A 15,315-nucleotide genomic window follows, 5' to 3' on the forward strand; every position below is an offset into this window, starting at 1 on the left:
GCACATTTCCAAGTTCACTGCATCACCTTGTTGGCTACTGCTCATGCTTAATGTGCAGCATTACGTAGTGACAAACTGTTCCTGTCACTGGATTAGTTGCCATAAACCAAAATATTTTTTCTGAACTTCTTGCATTAACTAAGAGCTTTCTGGGCATGATTTCCATTCACTCAATTTCTGACTACCAACAAATACAGCAGCAGATAAAAACGAGGGTCTTTGTTACCACTGTGGTTTAACTATCCCATTGCTAACCAGGTAAGTGTTTGACAGCAGCAAGTTCAAGTTTAAATCTCAGTCCTGACTTATGTACTGGAATGATTCTAATAAAGCAACCAAGAGCACACTCTTTGCTCAAAAGTCCTCAGGCTGCCTAAAAACATGCCATAAAAGCCAACTGCTGACATAACTACACAAAAAAAATCACCTCCCCAATTAGAATATAAGGAAGCTGGCTCAAAAATCACACATGACTTCAAAACAACACAGATACATTTCATGTTTTCACAGAATCACAGAATGGTTGAAGTTGGAAGGGTCCTCTGGAGATCATCTAGTCCAACCTCCCTGCTCAAGCAGGGTCACCTAGAGCATATTGCATAGGATCGCGTCCAGACAGCTTTTGAATATCTCCAGGGAAGGAGACTCCACTACCTCTCTGGGCAACCTGTTCCAATGCTCTGTCACCCTCACAGTGAAGAAGTTTTTCCTCAGGTTCAGATGGAACTTCCTGTGGTTCAGTTTGTGCCCGTTGCCTCTTGTCCTGTTGCTGGGCACCACGGAGAAGAGATTGGCCTCATCTTCTTGACACTCCCCCTTCAGATACTTGTACACGTTGATGAGATCCCCTCTCAGTCTTCTCTTCTCCAGGCTGAACAGGCCCAGCTCTTGCAGTCTTTCTTCAGAGGAGAGGTGCTCCAGCCCTCTAATCATCTTGGTAGCCCTCCGCTGGACTCTCTCCAGCAGTGCCATGTCTCTCTTGTACTGGGGAGCCCACAACTGGACACAGTACTCCAGGGGAGGCCTCACCAGGGCTGAGGAGAGGGGCAGGATCACCTCCCTCCACCTGCTGGCAACACTCTGCCTCATGCACCCCAGGAGACCATTGACCACCTTGGCCACCAGGGCACACTGCTGGCTCATGCTTAACTTGTTGTCCACCAGCACTCCCAGGTCCTTCTCTGCAGAGCTGCTTTCCAGCAGGTCAACCCCCAGCCTGTACTGGTGCATGGGATTATTCCTCCCTAGGTGCAGGACCCTGCACTTGCCTTTGTTGAACTTCATGAGGTTCCTCTCCGCCCAGCTCTCCAGCCCGCCCAGGTCCCTCTGAATGGCAGCACAGCTTTCTGGTGTGTCAGCCACTCCCCCCAGTTTAGTATCATCAGCAAACTTGCTGAGGGTGCACTCTGTCCCTTCCTCCAGGTCATCGATGAATACGTTGAACAAGATTGGACCCAGGACTGACCCCTGGGGGACACCACTAGCTACAGGCCTCCAACTAGACTCTGCGCCATTCACCACAACCCTCTGAGCTCGGCCATCCAGCCAGTTCTCAATCCACCTCACTGTCCACTCATCTAGCCCACACTTCCTGAGTTTACCTACCAGGATGTGATGGGAGACAGTGTCAAAAGCCTTTCTCAACTATGGCACAGTGTTACTGTAACAGTCATAATTTACTATGAAAGTTATCCAGAACTATGCAGGTCTGGCAGCTCTAGCCCTTCTCCACTTTGCTGCACTTCACTTTTCAAGATTGAGTAAGTCTTGACTCTGATGAACTAGAAAGAGAGGGAGGAGAAGAGGTATTACTGGTGCTTGCCAGGAAACTGACCACTTCATTCTTCCCTGGTATTTAGAACCATCTCTTCTGTGAAAGGAAATCGATAAGATGCACTTCTAGGAGAAAAGAACTAAAGACGTAACACTTTAAACAAAGCAGCCAGAAAGGGATGGAAAGGCACAAATACTCTCCTTTCTATGGAAAATCCAGAGAGCAGTACTTGGCTATGTCAGCTGCGCACACCACAAAATCACCATGACATTCTACAGCAAAACATGACATGGGATAAAGTATCTATTATGCTTAACTCTGTGCTGGCTGCATGACTTCATATTTTGTTCAATATTAACTTCTTTGCACTAATGCTTTCTGTACTATGTGGAAAATGAAAATGGCTGTGTTGTATCAGCATTAACAGCTGAACCGACAAGATAAATAACCATAACTTGGAATAGATATCGTGCTCACAGTCCATACTGCTCTTCTAACAGAAGATAAGAATAAAAGGACTACACAAAAGCAATGTCATTAACCCGTATGTAGAAAACACTAGCCTCAGATCATACTACAAAAATCCTTTTACATCATCAGCCAAAACATGAATTAGCAAAACCACTTTCATAAAATAGAACACTGCTGAAGACATCAATTTTTTTTGATGAGTGGACTACTATACACCATGAGCTGCTCAGTAAAACAATTCTTAGGCTTCTTTCATTAGAGATCTCCCTTTTGGGCTCAGCATTAAAGAGAAGATGAGAAAAAAGTGAAAAATGATTCTTCTCTTTTCAAATTCCATTTACAGGGCTATTTCTGAGCAACTAGTAATAGATCTTAATGCATGCCTGAATAACCTTTAAAAAAAAAAAAAGGAAGTTTTCTTAACTTGATCAACTGGCTACTGGACCATCCTCTTCAAAATAAAGGCAGCCCTGGGCTGCACAAAAACACTAAGTCAGACTTCCTCTTATTCAAAGGAAGTCGTTTTTGAGATCTGAAGATAGCCTTGAAATATGAGCCGAAGATAGAGTATTGTGCTGCCCTCTTCCCAGTCTTCAGAAACATTTACATAACTGACATTTTAGGGTGCTAAACGCTCCTCCTTCCAATAAAGAAATAATAAATTGAAAAACTATTTTTAAAAAACTCTGCTTACACCTTTTTGCCACTTTCTAATTCATAAAGAAGCTCAGAAGCTCCTTTTCTTCATATTTTATTTTACAGGATCAAGAATTTCAGCTCTAATGATCCCCACTTTTGCTAAAGAATCCATAAAAGGTTACAGTGAACCTAAAAGGTATTTGTCTCTACTCTGCCTCAGCAGCCTATCCTACATTACACATCACTTTTCAGTTGCCATCAAGGTCAAAAGTCCCAACTATAATTAGCCCAAGATTTCCCACTGGTTAAGTTTTACAAACTCCTTCGTGCTTTGTCCCTCTCTGTCCTTTTGGTCTGGCTAAACATCCTTAAAACTATTTCTGCTTTGTCTCTTCAAGTCCCTCAAGACTCTGCCACAATGTTTACGGAAAATTGTTGAAAGCGAGCTGTTGAGAGTACTCTGTCTTACTGATCAACACTGTCTTCCTGAAGACATACCTGCATCCATCTATTTCTTGCCTTTAGCTGTAAGCTCTTTGAAGCACACAATACCCAATCTTTCTCCTCGCTCTTAAGAGGCAGTAGCAGAGTAGAGTTTTGGTGATGACTACAGCATCTAGCGGCTAAAACATAACAAGGATACTAGCCACTTTCTCACTCTTAATCAAGGTTTTACTCAGCTAATGTTATAATGAAAAGAAGTATTTAGCAAAGTTCAAAGCAAACTATCATTATATAACTCACTCTTTTCAATTGCTCATCTTCTGTTCTCTTAGATCTTGAGAACTAATGCTTTCAGAAACAAAAAATTACTATTTTACACTGCTCCTATTACCTGCTTCTGCTTGATAACGGTAGCAATGCTGAGAATTCAAATTGCACACAAATGGTCATCTACCAGGAGTATTTCAAATACCGTGTAATTTAACGGTGCTTTGGATGGCAAACATGGGGATGTACTTAACAGGCTCAAAGTGCCAGCCATCCATTTGCACTAGCATTCCTAATGCAATGGAAGCAAAACCAGTACAACACTAGCAAACCTTTATTTCAGAACATTCACATAATAAGACAAAGTCTTCAGAACACAGAGAGCTTGAGTTTGAGTGGCAGGAGGAGGGGGATGTTACATTAGACCAGAGACATTAAACACTTTCATCCATCTTAAGCAAAAAGCCAGCACAACTGAGAGGTCATCTCCTCAACAGCTCAACTTTGAATCTGAAAGCTACAGATAATCATCCCATCAAGTTGTTTATAATATGAGAGACAATTACGGATCAAAGGTTTCCTTTTGAGCCACAAGTCACAGTCCTCAAGACCTACGTAACAGCACACTTATCAAAAACAGCAGTAACAAAATTAAAACCGATAAGGTAGTAAGCAGGCATAAGCAGAGAAAAAAGGGAGGGGGCCTTATCCACTGACATTTAAATTGGGATTTCAATAGTTACAGAAGTTATTTATAAAGAGTGCTACTAAAATCATTCAAACACATCATAGGATTGAAAGATACTGCACCTTTCAAACTCTTTAGTTCATACTTTCTTCCTATATTATAGATAGTTAGGAGAGTATTAAAGTTCCCTCCTCTTGAACTATTATTTATGGGTTATCTTCACAATAAGAGCTGCAATGATACAAAATTCACACCAATGCGGCAATGCTGGCACTAACTCCTACAGGAATCATGATACTACTTCCACATGTTTAAATATACCCTGCTACACACAGGGAAGCTTTAGATCATGAAAAGATTACAATCTGTCATGCAATTCAGGGTAGACCTTTATAGCCAGGATTGGGTTAAGACAGAGTCAGGGACAAGGCTCGGGGAATGAAGCTTAAGTAACAATTTGCTTTTTTTTTTTTTTTTAAATTCTTCATTACTTTACACCCTGATTTTTTTTTAAATAAATGTTCCATATTTAAAACATTTCGAATCATTACTAAACTGGGCTTTTTTGTTTTACACAAAGACTTATCTGACTTCCTACTAACATGATTTTGTATGCAGAGAAAGAAGTCCAAGGTCTTAATACTATTATTATGAAAGAAAATACATATAATAAGTTGTTAAGCAAATAAATACAGACTATAATTGTAACAAACATCAACTTTCAATAGAATCAGCTGCCAAGCTTGGCTTCATCAATATTTATAGCTTGATGTCCATGAACAGTGCGCCTCAGGTATTTACGCACCTAAGAAAGGGACAGGAAGCTCATTTTCAAGAATTTGCTCTCCGTTTAACAATGTTATTCCAACCGTCTTTAAAGAAATGAGGCAATACACTTCATTTTTATGAGTAAATTCTTTTTTAAATTCAAAAATAAAATGAAAGTAAAGCTATCAACAATACAATCTTGGTCTTCAACATTGCATATTCTGATAAGCATGCTCAGTTAGAAGTACTGAACGTGGAACTACTTAAAGAGAAAAGTTTTGGACCTTCTCAAATATGTGCAAGTTCAGGGCCTCAATTTTCACTCTTTTGGGGTTAGCTCGAAGCAATTCTTCAATATTCACATCTAATTCCCTCCAAACGTGGCATTTAAAAGATAGGCAAGCAGTATTTATTATTTAGCTCAAGATTATGCAGCTCTACCTTTTGACTACCTACTTGCAATACACGATTGATTTTCAGTCAGGCTGTCCTACCACACCTAAAAACACGACCCTTTAAATTTGCTCCTAGTTTTAAATGCTTCTCATTTTTAAATCTTGCCTTTTGATCATCATATATTCAATTCAAAACTGTAGTACTAAAAAAAAATCCATTTTTTTTGAGTTAAAGCTTTGTAAAACTAAAATCACTTTTAATTTAGTACATTTACATAGTCAGTCTTCTTCCACACAGTTTAAGCAGGAGCAAGTTCAGCTGATACATACTACCCATGCACCAATTTATCTAGTTACCTAAACTGGTAAAAGTAATGTTATCCAGCCTTGGATAAGTATAGGGTTAGAGCTGTACACAAAAGAGATCAATTATGTCACTGCAATCTTGCCCTGAGGCCACCGCTACTTTATATTTTTAGGAGCAGGAGTGTTTTCCATTGTTTATTAGCCAATGTTAGAAGTGTTCAATACAATGAGACTTCTACTTTTTTTCCTGAGACACTTCTCCACAACCCACTGTACTGTTTAATCAACAGGAAGTCTTTCTCAATTTCAATCAATTTTCTGCAACACATGAATTGCCAAGAATAGGGAAAAGAAAGAAAACTGGCCCTTTAAATATGAAGGAACCAGAGGACTTAACTACCAAAAGAGAAGATTATAGACCAGTTTCAGCTGCTTCTCTGTGTACTCAAGAACCTTAAAAGGCTGAGAAAAAAAAGTTATAGACAGCCAGTTTAATGAATCTTATGTTGAGTAAAAAGCCACTATGTAAAAATAAGACAGCAACATTGACACCTTTCCTTATTCTACCGTAAATTTTGCGATTCTTGCTGTTCTCCATATGACCTCAGGTGCTGGAATTGATTATAAAAACCTCAGCTTTCTAAAAAAAATGTAAATGGTAAAGTCAGAGACAAAACTTTGGAAAAAAAAGTAGGGATTCAGTGTGTGCATGGTAAGAGCAAGAAGAAAAGCAGGCAGTGCTGAGCACTTCTTTGGACTTGAGGCATATCATCATTTGAGGCGATGCAAGGTTAAGCAATAAGCAGACTCAGTACTTTCAAGTAATTATTTTGACAACATCTGTCCAAGCTCCAATGGCTATGCAAAATGTATTTTCTCTGATGCACTGCAATGTTTTCCAAATGGCTGAAGCTAACATACCAGCAAGTAGAATATGTACTTTTCAATAAATGAGGTTTTTAAAATTTTTTTCTTCCCCAGGAAGTTTTCTTTCACTTAGTTTCATTTCCTATAAGTTTTATAAAACTTAATACAGCAATTACTTCTTTCAAGAAAATATTTTTGACTACTGGATAGAAAATTGTATAGAACATCCCCTTTTCTGAAGTATAAATGAGAAAGTCTAGATATGCAGCCAAAAAAAAGAAAAAGAAAAAAAAGTATTTTCCCCAAGTCTCATTTAGCAAAGTGAGTGTCATCAAAAACATAGGTAACATTCCCCCAACTTTTTCTTAAATATAGCAAAGTTTCTGAAAACCAACTAAAGCCTGCGCATATTCTTCTTACCATTACCATGCCAGCCATAGAAAGTGGATGAGCAGGTTCTGAAGCACCCAAACATTTATCCAAGTGAAAGGCACAGCAATTTTAGAAAAAAAAAAAAAAATTATTTTAAGCTTTAGCATCCCACTTTGCTCTGAAGGACCTAGAAAACACATGCCATAACATCCAGTATTGTTATTGTAGATAATAGCAACCATACCCGTTTAAAACCACCACAACAAAAAGAGACTTCATTTGAGGGGTAGGGGAGTACTCATAAAGACAGCATTCATCTTTAAAAATAATCCAACAGGGGAAAGATTCAAAAATACAAAATATTCAAGTTTGCCACATCAGTGAAAAGAGGTCTGTATCTTGAGAAGTGGTCCCAAACAACCAAAGTGGCTTGATTTTTTTTCATTCCTGTTCTCTTCACCAAAAGGACTCATCTACATTTTTAACTGCAAGAACGCACAGCTGGTACAATGCCATTCAAATCCCTTAAGGTAGAAACTTTGAAAGCCAACAGCCTGAAAACAAAATCCTTCTGAGAATTTGATTACATTCGGAAGGATATGAATTCAAATCACCATGTCTGTAACAGTAAAACTTCCTGTGCGGACATGCATTTGTGCCACAGTAAGTTCTTTCAGCTTCTCCCTTAGGAGCAGTTTGAATTCAACTTAAAACCCAAACACAGATTTGAGAATAAGCACTTTCCCATCACAGAATTAAACTGATAGATTTATTGCAGTGTGACAATATTGATATAATCATAGAAACATAACTGGGAAAATCTCAATGCAGAAAAGTCCTACAGAGAATCAAAAAAGAAAGATATCAAAAACCACAGAAGTAGCTGACAACATCCTAAAATAAGTATTTCATGCAACATCTATTATGGCCTTCTTACTAAAAGTGATTTTCAACTGTTTCAGGTCATGGATGGATCACAATTCATTTTGGAATTAAGTACATTTTGTTTTCTGCAAGAGGGCCAAGGGGACATGTTTCCTTCCTCTAAGAGATTAAAAAAAAAAAGAAAAAACCAACCAGCATCTACTTTATTCTAAGTTCATAAGAAAGGCATCACTTCTCAAGCTAGTGCTTTCACTTATAATTTTAACTTAGAGTATCTTAAGTCATAGCGTGCAAACAGAAAACTGGGCCATTTGAAACAGTGTTTCATTCTACTAGTAAATGTATAGGTTATTTAATCTTTTAGAAAAGTCTACCTTCTGGAAGAACATTTAAATCACAAAGTTATGGTGTGCTATGTAAAAAACAGCAGATTCTACAGTGGGCTGCAGTGAGAAAATAAAATACGCTGTACAGCATTTCAATCATCTCCATAAAAAGCAATCAGACACCGTAACGATCCAAAAAAACTTTCCCAGTAGAGAAGTAAAAGGTTTTCAAATGTACAGAAGAGCTGGACAATCTGTATCTCTTCAGCCACACACAGTTCATAAGACAACCAAGTTTATAACTAGACTGTGCTGACACAGGGTTGCTGGGTAATTTATACTTTTGGCTGTAGGAAGATGCAAGACAGGAGGGACTACTGCTATTAACATTGGTGGATTGCCCCTGGGCCAAAGCATGCTTAATCCACAGTGAACCAGCAAGTCCCCGGAGAGTTACTCCTATCTCCAAGGAACAGGCACATTTCCTGCAATGCACATGGTATAGCCATGAGATTTTTGTAGAGAGGTCACAGGATCCAGAAAGTTGGTAAGGACTGCCTTAGAGCAGCCCAGAAGTTTCTCAGTTCTGATAACGTGCAGATTTAATAAACCAGTCTTAATGTAAGAATGCTGGCATAAGGCTTTGTGCACATTTAGTTTCTTGATTTATAAGCATATTTTTAATTTAACTTGTGAAACTTTCTCATAAAGTTTACTTTTTTCCCCACTAACCCCAGTATACAAGATGATCAGAGAAACAGAAAAAAGCATTTTTACTATTAAAACACAGGCTAGAATATGAAAATCTCTAAACTTAAAGAACAAAGTTATCAGTATTTGTAAGAATTACAAAATAAAAAAAAGTACAAAATAATAGCTTTCAAGACGTCTAAGAACTTCTTCTAAAAACTTTTTCAGGTTGTTATTCCACTGTAGTACTTTTTATAGCACTGTCAAGAGCTAAGATGAAACTATAGAAGTTAAATGTAAATAATAAACGAATGAATTACTTTTCTACTCATCTGGATTATTTACACGGCTCCCCTCCAACATGCATCACGATATAATATCACCTATTTCCTAATCCTCTGTCAAGCTATCCAAAATTATCACCCTTTGTTCTGCAACTTTACTTCTTACGCTTTCATCCATTAACTAGATTTTTGGCCTTCAATCTTCTCCCTGACAGGGTCAAAATATATTGATTACTAATTTATACGTTACATTTTGACCAGTCTCTCCTATATCGTGCCTCAATAATACTGTCTTATGGTACCCCCCCCATTTCTCCTGTCAAACAGTGTATTTGTCCACAGTCCCAAAAGCTAAACTGGTTAATATCTACTTTCAGTTTTCATTTTACCCTTTTAAATAGATACTTAAAAAAAAAAAAATAAATCAAAACAATGAAAGTTTCAGATGAAGCACCAATTTTTTTTCCACATTTTTCATGGAGGAACCATTATGTTTTCTCTAATCCACACACATTTAATCGGGAAATAACGCAAGATATCTGATTTCAGAACTACTAAAGCTGACGAGGCCCAGAAATGCAATCTGTACTGGCTAGCTGAAACTGGAAAAGGTCATCTCCATAGCTCGCTACATGGTAAACATAGAGCACATCCAAACGCCAACCACAACCCTTACGCTGATGAAAACTTAAAAACCTCAGAACATTCCCCTACAACATGCAAACCATAGTAAGTGCAAAAAGATGCTTCCCTTCTTACCGCCATAAAAAGGCAAAGGGAAAATTTATTTAATATACTCATTGCCTACTGCTCCACAGGAAAAAAAAATACATGAAATGTTTGCAGCAAAGCATATTTACTTCCCTGAAGCACAAATAACGAGAAATGCTTTCACTGTTTTTGTGCAGTGCAAAGGAGATAGGAACAGTAAAGCGGAGAAATGTAGAGAAGTATGATAGAGCGCTTTTCTATATGCTGAAGACTACACAGAACAGAAATCAGAATATCCTGATTACTACTACACTAGTCAACTTGCAAGCAGAAATACCAACTGGCAATTCCTTGTCTGACAGTGACAGCTGGTCAAGTACCAAAAGTGCCCCTACTTCTATTAGCAGACGGTAGCAAAAAGTTTAGTTTGGATTCACAACAAATTAATAACGATGCCTCAGTCCCTATTCCACATGCTATGTGCTGAAAGAGCAAACCTTAGCATATGTATTTTATCTGAAAAGAGAGAAAGGCAATAAACATTAAGCTAAGGAAGACTATCTGCAAGAATCCAAAAATCTTAATTCTATTGTAACCTCATTTTTTGTTAGTTAAACCATTAGAAATGTATGTTCTTAGTGGATAATTCCACATATCTGTGGTAAGTCCTTCCTATTATAACTGATGACTGGCATCTTACTATTTTTTCCACAAGATAATACAACACTTCACAAGTGTTATTTCCAAAAGCACAATAAAAATCATTAAAGGCAATTCCAAAGATAATTCAGGCACACACATTATAAGCAGTGAGGTGACAGAAAACTTCCATGTTAAAAAAAACCCTGACATACATTTGGTGGTATCAGATCCATCCCTTAACTATGCATTAAATATGGTTAATTTATCAGATGAAGACAAACAACACCAATTCTTCACAATGACAGATATACTGATCCAGAAATTACTGGTAGAAAAAGGTTAAGTGGGAAAATAAAATAAAATAAAAAAGAACTGTGAATGCACTGCGGAATTTGTGAACATAATAGCACTAGAGAGCAATTACTGAGAAAAGTCACGGCAAAGAAGGCAGAGAATGACACTTAATCATTATTACTATTATTGCACAAACCAGATAGTATCTATATATAAAAAGATATTGTTGGGGGAAGAAATGATAATAGCAATAAGTGACTAGGACAAAAACCTTTGCGTTCGGCAGAAAACGCAGAATAAAGTAACTGAACTATTACGCAGACTATTAATAAATTCATTCAAGTCAGTAACTAAGCTTTTTTTTTTTTTTTTTTTTTTTTTAGAATTTGAAGAGGACTTGTGTTTTAGGCTTATTTTATGATCTCCAGCTGATACAGCTTAATTGTTAAAACTCTTCTGTGAGCAGAAACACTAATTTTGCTGGGGGAAGGAAAAAAAAAAAATCAAACCCTAAAATAACAAAAACTGTTTAAAGATATTTTCAAATGACTTATTGTATGGCAGATCTCTAATTCATCCCATCATTTTGGATGCAACTATCTGTATACATGATGCATACTATGCATCTGCACAACAAATTATTTCCATTTTTCTATTTCCTATGAAAGGAAGAAAATCAAAGGTAAAATATAGCGTCTCAGAACTACGCATCATTTCCTCCTGAAGCTCTCTACTCTTCAAGTTGTTCTCCAACATCAGTAAGCTACATACTATTTCAAGTTTTAATGATCAAATACACCTCACCAAGCAAAGTTGTGACACACGTTCTACCTCAATGAGTTCATGAGAATGCACAATCGCACAAACTCAGGTAGACAATACTTTTGATTCACGCCTTCAAGACTTTTTCTCAAAATATTTGATGTAGCAAAACCTCATTTATAAGTGAAAACTTAGATTTCTAGACAAATTTACAGCTATATAAAAACTGCAGTAACACACCAAGACATATGACTACTTAATCAGGATACATAGACTGTTTTATAACTAATGTTGCAGTTGTTCTTTCTACTTTATGGGACTGAAGTTGTTCCCTTTACTAAACATCTCAATAACAACATTACCAAGAAACTGAAACTGTTGAATTGAAAGTTCACAAAAAAAAAAAGTATGCACAGTAGAATTTTACCAATTAGCAGAGAAAATTGGGAGCTAATTTTATACATGTTTACATAGTTTTACAGAAAATTGTATGTTCACAAATAGAACTTTTACGTACAACATATCTGGGCAAGGTGAAAGAGCATAACGCTAACCTCTCCTAGCTTCTATGAAATAAGATCTTGCTGCCCGCAGAACTTTACAGCAGGAAAGCTAACACGCTTGCTACCTCAAGAGGGTTCCACTCCTCCTTCCCCAGCCTCAACTTTTTGCAGAGCTACTTCTTTACTGCAGGACTGACTAGTTTTACCTGCAATTGAGTTACCAAACACAAGTGAAAAGCCACCCATTTTAAACAAATCTCCAAGGCAAATCTACACCGCAGTCACTACGCTAACTACAGATCACGTAGAAAAACTTGACCCTCTTTTTTAAATTAGGATCTCAGGTAATACAGCAGATCAGAGCATTTACTCAATTCTCAACAGCAGGCACTTTCCCAAGAAATCTTGTCTCATCACAGCCACTCCGGTAAGAGAAGACAGAATTGTTGAGCAATTGCACTGTAGACATACTAACTGCAAAGCTGGTTGAATCTGTGTACCTATTTAATAATTCTGTGAACTAAAGCTGTTGCCCAACACCACTTACACCAAAAACTAAAAAATTCAATTTACCTGAATAGCAATTTTGCTAGAGACTAATAAGCAAACCAGATCTTTCAAATATGGAGCTATACAAACCACAAAGTTCTACCTACTACTTTTCAGTAAAATTAAGATTCACGGTTTTTGTAGGGGACAAAAATCTGGGTCATTGAAACTTAATAAGTCATGGCTAAAAATAATAACTATGGACATATTAGTTAATTCTAAAGGTACTCTGCAAGCTCTATGCAGATAGACAAATGGATGTCCTTAGTGTCAGTAAAAAACCTTCAATATTAAACTAAGAAAAATGAAGTATCTTGTACTTAACCATGCTTATTTTAGGTAAAAAAAAACATTTTGTTGAAACCTGTTAGTATTTAAAAAAAAAAGTCCTATTTAAGATTCTGCTACATGGAGCATTGTAAAGAAAATTTGGGTGTGCAAGATGCCATGCTAGAACCAGTGTTATCCAATGCTGCTGAAGCGTCTCCTGAAACAAATATTCGCTTATTTTCCTACAAACGGCTCAGGAAACTTTTTTTTTTTTTTTTTGCGTGCCTGGGACACACCTCTAAGCACGGTCACTCCTCCCACCCACATACACACATTTTAACTAGCATCGTGTTCGACACATCCAGTGTGGTTTGTAGTGGTATCGACATAACCTCAGGATTGTCCCCACACGACACAAAAATCACTTTTTTCCTCCAACCACAGAAAGGCTCCTCGGCGTCCTTCCGCCGTTTTACGTTTTGCTCGCTCTGGGCGGGAGGCTCTTGCCCGGAGGGAGGCGGGCTCGGCAGCGGGAGGCCACCGGGCCACCGGGAGCGCAGCGCTGCGCGCCGCGGCGCCAGGCAGCGGCCTCGGGGCCGCCCGCGCGTCCCGCCGAGGAAACCGGAGGGGGCGGAGGGGCGCGCAGCCGCGGCGGCGAGGGCGGCGCGAGCCCGGCTCTGCCCCGGGACAGGCGCGCGGCGGCGGGGGAGCAGCGCCCTTGAGCCGCCGCCGAGCCACCCCCCTCCCCCCCCCCCAGCGGCACCGCAGCTCGGCGCGGGGGGAGGGGGCGCGCGGGCCGCGCCAACGGCCCCTCTCAGGCAGCGCGAGGGTCCGCGCGGCGCCAGGGGCGGGAAGGGCCCTGAGGTAACGCTGAGGGAGGCCCGGAGCCAGCTCGCCCACCCGCCTGTTCCTCCGGGGCGCGGGGAGGGGGAGAGGGAGGAGGGAGCTTGTCCCGCACTCACCGCTGAGGAGGCGCCGCCGCGGTGCGCTGAGCCCCCTTTTTCTCAGTGCCGGAGGCGGCTCCTCCCGCCCGCCCGCCGGGGAAACGCGAACCCAGAAAACAAACGCGAACAAGATGCGATAACTGGCCCTCCCCCTTTCTTCCCCCCCCCCCAAAAAAAAAAAAAAACTTTCCTCGCCGCCGTCTCCCTCCCCCGAGGAGCACGAACCCAAACACACCGAGACACTCCCCCGCACCGCCCCTCGAGCCGCCTATTGGACGGCGCCGCGCCGACCCCCGCGCTGATTGGGCTCATCGCCTGCTCGTCTTCTCTCTCCTCTCCCCTTTCCGCCCTTGCACGCTGCCCATTGGGAAGAACCCCTGCCATCTCTCCGCCCATTAGCCACGGAACTTGTCTATCAAAGGGGGACCCCGCCTCTCAGCTCCTCTGACTGGGCTGCTTCGTCACTGCCCCCGCACTCATTGGTTACATTTGCTGACTGTCATATCTTGGCATTGCCCCTTCGCAACCCTCACTGGCTCCTACCCCTTCTTCCTTCCTGCCAGTTGGCTGTAAGATTTGCCCCTAAAATGGGGCACCCACTTGGCCGCCCCTACTTGCCCCGCCCTCCCACAGCGCGGATTGGGTGGCAGCTTGTACCCTCGCACACCATTGGTGACTTTTATGTGCCTGTCACACCATAGCGAGCGTGCACTCCCGCCCACCGAGCTGCGGCGCTTGGCGGCCTTTTCGCAGCCGTCCGCGGGCCCTCCTCCTCCGCTGAGGCGGAAGGAGAGCCTACGTCAGTTGTCCTTAACTGTGTCTACTTCATCTGCCAGCCTCAAGGGCCGGACACAGTGACGGGCGCACACGGTAACGAACATGGCCCCGGCTGTCGCCACCCGGAGACGCGAGGCACCCCGGGGAATGGAAACAACGCCACACTCTGCACCGTCCGCAACGACTTCTACGCCTCTGCCCCTGCCCCTCCCCTTAGGGGAACGCCCGCCTGGGAACGGCCAACTCTATTGGGCAGAGAAGACGTCACTCGAGGGGCTCGCAAGGCCATTGGCGGCAGGCGGGCGTCTCCGCAGCCAACTGGCAGCGGCCCCTGGTGTCACCCGCCAAATAAAGCAGCAACGGGGCGGGTGTCGCCGCCGTCGTTCTTTGATTGGGTGATTTTACTGTCAATCTCGTTCCTAGGGCACGGGGCGGGGCGGGGAGGGGAGGGGAGGGGAGGGGAAGGCGGTGCCTGGCCGCCTGAGGTGCCGCAGGCGGTTGTTGGGTTTGCGCTGCGTGTCCTGCCCCACGTGGCCCGGGCAGGGGCGCACGTGACAAGGCGCCGCGGGGGCCCGCGAGGCTCCGCAGCGCCCGTTGGCGGCGGCGGCGGCGGGGGGGAGGGAGAGGCCAAGCGCGGGATGTCAGTCACAGCGTGACATGGCGGCACCTCGGTCCCCCCCCCTCCCC

At 41.5% G+C, this 15,315-nt stretch overlaps 1 protein-coding gene across 8 annotated transcripts in view; it reads right to left on the reverse strand.

Moving 5' to 3' along the window:
• TNRC6B (trinucleotide repeat containing adaptor 6B) overlaps positions 1-14,102 on the reverse strand; it is a 140,577-nt gene extending 126,475 nt beyond the window's left edge. For 3 of the 8 annotated variants that reach the window (XM_068941463.1, XM_068941429.1, XM_068941420.1), the window contains exon 1: positions 13,870-14,096. The gene's annotated coding sequence lies outside the window, so the exon portion shown is untranslated. Of the gene's footprint in view, positions 1-13,869 lie in introns of all 8 variants that reach the window. The other 5 variants (XM_068941437.1, XM_068941386.1, XM_068941394.1 and 2 more) reach the window with 3 other exon arrangements.
• Positions 14,103-15,315: the final 1,213 nt, after the last annotated feature.

The sequence above is a fragment of the Struthio camelus genome, chromosome 1 (genome assembly GCF_040807025.1).
Source record: "Struthio camelus isolate bStrCam1 chromosome 1, bStrCam1.hap1, whole genome shotgun sequence".
Lineage (NCBI taxonomy): Eukaryota > Metazoa > Chordata > Aves > Struthioniformes > Struthionidae > Struthio > Struthio camelus.